Genomic DNA, 5,063 nt, shown 5'->3' on the forward strand with positions numbered 1-5,063 from the left:
ATAATATATTATCTTCATTAATAATTTTATCATACTGTAAGATGCATTATTTTTTTCTAATCATAAATATTTATGTCAAGCGAGCGTGGAACTGAAGAAAGGATTTCGCCCCCTGTGATGGTTCCAGATCCATCGGTTTTGATTGCATATATCTCAGCACGGCTCGGTCGGATTCGCAATCGAGGAACCAATGAAGTTTTGAGAACTGATTTGATGAACCATTTGTGGAATATCTATGGAGAAGAATATGTATAGATAATTTAGGGTCCATTTGATATACACCCCTAGAATGGAAAATATATAGGGATAAGTCCACCCCTAAAATTCTTCCTTTGAGATACACCCCTGGAGAGACAAAAATACTATTGTGCCCTTAAATTTTCGCCCAACTGCATCAGTAATTTCGCCCCTGCATTCAGCATAATACCCAACTGCATTTAGAATTATGGGCCTGCATTCAGCATAATACCCAACTGCATTTACCATTCTGGGCCTGCATTTATCAGCTTTACAGATTTTTTTATTAAAAAATATAAATGTTTATTTTATTATTATTTTTTATATATACCGTTGTATTTTTTAATTTTTATTATTTTTTTAATTTTTTAATTTTTTTAATTTTGTTTTATTTTTTAGTTTTTTAATTTTTTTATTTTTTTAATTTTTTAATTTTTTAATTTGTTTTAATTTTTTTCAATTTTTTGATAAATTTACTGTACTGAAATAAATTGACTACACATGACTATAGTATACGACAGTCATATATAGTTATATATAGTTATGTACTATTTTTTACCCCAAAATTATGGTCGACCGATTATGTAACCCGTTGATTATATAAAAAAAACTTCATATATACCAACAAATAAATTTACAATTTGAATCTTGTTATTATAAATCAATTAGTGCCCAACAAAAAAATCGAAAAACACAATCATTAACACCATCATCAGTATACATCAGAAGAAACGCATATCTTTTATATAAAAATATATAATTACATGCTACTAAACGTGACTATATATAATTACATGTATATGACCATATGTGACTATATATGACTACATGTATATGACTATATGTGACTATATATGACTACATGTATATGACTATATGTGACTATATATGACTACATGTATATGACTATATGTGACTATATATAACTACATGTGACTAACTATATGAGTATAGTCATGTATAGTATAATTTGAATTTATAGCTTCAAATCTCACTTTTCAACCCGACAACAACTCCGAACTATCGAAACTGGAACACTAAAAGCAGGCTCGGTTCGATCCCAAACCAAATAAAACGTAAAATAAAAAAAAGGAGAAAATCCACCCCCTATGAAACCCTTCCTCGTCGCCACACCTGGCCACCGCAAGCTCCTCGTCGACCGCTCAAAACTGTTACACATAAAATACTAATACTATCAAATTCATTCGCCATTGAATCCTATACTGTTGACTTCATAAATATTAATAATTAAAAGAAATGTCAAGGCTCACAATCCACTCTCTCCAACACACACACATACCCTCACTTCCACACACTCACAACAGTTAACTATACAACAATTACATGCTAGAAGATTATGAAGGTATTTTCCTCAAAACTCAATTTAGGAATGACATACTCACAGAAGCCGCCATATAATTGTATGTGCCACTGCAACCGAAAAATGAAATTCAACCAAACCAATCATAAAAAACAATCAACGATTCAATTTTTCGATTAAATATATACAAAGGTTGGGTCGGAAAAAATGAAAAAAAATGAGACCCAATTAGAATCACAGATCGGAAAAATCACCAAATTAGCCTTGTTTTGTTTTACCGGAAAAATGGTTTTCAGAAATCGAGATCGGTTTTCGGGACTTCGGCGATTCTGAGAGCCCATGAAATTAGCATGATGAGAAACCCAGCAGCCAAAGAGAGCATCGATGTTAGCCATGGAAATGGGTACGCGTTCAGGCTCCACCACGTGGTGAAGTAAATCCCGATCTTCAGTTTTCTCGTCGCCTTCGACGATTCTAGAATCGGCTCCGATCGACGGCCTCGTACGCCTTGCAGATAACCAGAGAAGATCGCTCCTTCTCTCTGTCAGTAGAAGTGACTGGACCTTCGAGACGTGGAGCGGTTTGAAAGGGGAAATAGTGCAGCTCCGGAGAGTTTTCGCCGCCGCGAGAGGAGGCAACACCGGCGAGTGATGGCCAGATCTGGCGAGAGAGAGTAAGAAAGAGGGAGAGATGAAGAGGGATGGAAAGAACGGCGGTATGAGTTGGAAGAGAGAAGATTAGAAGGGTTAGGGCATATATTAAATTAAAACTAAAAAGGGTAAAATAGGTACTTCAAATTGTCTAGGGGGTCTCACTAATTAAGATTAGAATTTGGGTTTTTGACTAGAGCAGAAAAATTTGTTGGGCCTCCTTATATATATTTTCAAAACTAGGGGGTTATCACTCATTTCCCAAATAATTTATTATTTATAGTTTTTTTAGTTATATTTATTGTTTGTATTAAATTTTAAATTCTAGTCGAATTTAATTTTAAGTTGTTTATTTATAATGAGAAAATTTTATTATAACATCTATATAGTATTTGCATTAATTAATTAAAAAAATGGAATAACATACATATAATATACTTAAGGTATCAAATAATTGATTTTAATTTAAAATAAATTAATGAGACAAACTAAAAAAATCAAGCATATTTTTTTAGATTAAAGGTTTTCAATAATTTACAAATTAAAAAAAAAAAAAAAAAAACTACATTAATGTTCATTCAAAGAATGATAAAAATCATGATTAATATATTTATAATTTCCTGATATTTATTACAATTAATTACTATTTAAAAAAATTAAAGAAATAATTATTATTAGAAAAATGTCTATTTCTATTTAATTACAATTTATAAAACAATAAATAATTAATATTATCAATTAATTACCATTAATAAAACTCCACCATTTTTTCTCACTCCTAGTCACCATTTTCTCTCTCCTAAAGAACTCCCCAATTGTGGGGTGTGTGATAGGGTATCCCAATGTTTAAGGGAAATTATAGGGGTTTCATAATAACCCATTAGAGCATTATTTTTCCCTAAATTTTAGGAATTAATTGGGAAAGAGGGTTTTGGGGGTGTGACTAGAGATGCCCTTATAAATTGGCGGACCTACCAAAGTTATATCGAGAATTCAAATTTTATTTTTGGGTAAATTACAATCAGCCCCTAAGGTATGCTTAAATTACGAACAATCATTCATGTTTGAATGATTACACCTACCCATCAACTATGAATTTTCTTACATCTCCACTCTTATATTGTCAAATTGAACATAATCATCTAGATTCCATTGAATATTTTTTAGTTGGAACTCGTTTTGTGCGAAAATACAGTTCCTGATGCATCACAATCTGATATATATACAAGCCAAAAGACATATCTTATGATCATCTAGCTTCAAAATGTGAAGCTCGAACAGAATAAAACGGTTCCAAAATTGAGAATATTCCATATAATCTAGAAGATTCCACTAAATTTGTAACCACAAGGGTGAACATGTGAGAAAATTTATAGTTGAGTGGTGATTGTAATTACTCAAACATGAAGGGAGTTTTCATAATTTGTCTATACCTCAGGGGTGGTTGTAACTTATCCTTTTATTTTTAATTTATTTCCTATAGTTATTTCATGGGCTAAAGACACTTCGCACCCCCGAAGTATATATAGCTTGTGTAACACTTATCCCTTTAAAGTATCATTTGTAATACTTAACCCATTAATAAAAAATATTTTATATTTTAAAATTAAAAGATAATAAACATAACAATCTAATAGTATTGGATCATAAAAAATGAAAAATAACTAAAATTAAATTATTGGAAAAAAAAATAAAAAGTAATATATATTGTGTAATATAATAATGAATGAAAATATACTTTAAGAAATTAATGGACTAAAATAAATATAATTTTTGAAGATTGCTATTATTTATGTATTGACTTTTTATAATTTATCGATATGAATAAATTCGATTAATTAGTCTAATAACAATTAAATGTTATTTATTAAATATGTACCCAACAATACAAGATAATGTTTTTAGATTTTTAAATATTGCATTTTTCAACAGATATTTTTAGTTGTATTATTTAATTATTTTTTTAGTTATTATTTTAAATAAAAAAAGAAAATTTTTAAGGTATTAAGATTTAAAATACAAATTGAATTCAGATTGAGGGGGTAACTGTTATAAAAGATACTTTAGGGAGTAAATGTTATGAAGAGTATACATTAGGGGTGTAAAGTGTATTAAACATTTATTTCATTAATTAGTCGGTCTATTGAGAATCGGCTAGGTACAACTAGGGGTATGAACGAGCCGAGCTCGAGCTCGAGTCTATTTTGTCGAGCTCGAGCTCATCGAGTTCTTCTTTTTTTGGCTCGAGCTCGAGCTCGTGTCAATTATGTCGAGCTCGAGCCCAAGCTCTTTTATTTTTTTTTAATTATTATTTTATTATTAAAAATTATTTTTAAAAATACAAAATAAAAACTAAATTGTAATTATATATATTTTTAATATTTGTATCTATTTCTATAATATTTTATATTATTTCACATTATTTAAATAAAAATAACATATAAAAAATAAAAAAAAATAATAATAAATCCGGCTCGCGAGCTCATGAACAACTAAAAACCAGCTCGAGCTCGGCGCGTCAGAAAGCTCGAGCTCGAAAACCTCGAGTCCGATTTAGAGCTTTTTATGAGCCGGCTCGTCGAGCTCACGAGTCGGCTCGGCTCGTTTACCACCTCTTGGTACAACTCCTTAGCCTATCAACCTGCTATTATACTAATACTGGGTTTTGATTGGGCCAACTCTATTGAGCTTATTGAAATATAATATTGGGCCATAAAAGAAATGCTCTCATTAAATGTTTTTATTTGTATCCGAAAAAAAAATTAATGTCTATATTCCATATAATAAAACACAAGAAAAATATTTCATAAATTGAGTTTTCTATATATATATATATATATATATATATATATATA

General features: G+C 30.0%; 1 long non-coding RNA gene across 2 annotated transcripts; it reads right to left on the bottom strand.

Moving 5' to 3' along the window:
• Window positions 1-955: 955 nt before the first annotated feature.
• On the bottom strand, window positions 956-2,465 carry LOC148765755 (uncharacterized). 2 transcript variants are annotated; one of them, XR_016029284.1, is made up of 2 exons: window positions 1,837-2,465; window positions 956-1,406 (listed from the first exon to the last, which is right to left on the bottom strand). It is a non-coding gene; the product is annotated as an uncharacterized LOC148765755 (long non-coding RNA). The 2 variants fall into 2 exon arrangements; XR_016029285.1 differs by lacking the exon at window positions 1,837-2,465 and adding an exon at window positions 1,637-1,680.
• Between the last annotated feature and the right edge of the window lie 2,598 nt (window positions 2,466-5,063).

The sequence above is a fragment of the Erythranthe guttata genome, chromosome 13, assembly GCF_056151865.1.
Source record: "Erythranthe guttata isolate IM_541 chromosome 13, IM_541, whole genome shotgun sequence".
Taxonomy (NCBI): Eukaryota; Viridiplantae; Streptophyta; class Magnoliopsida; order Lamiales; family Phrymaceae; genus Erythranthe; species Erythranthe guttata.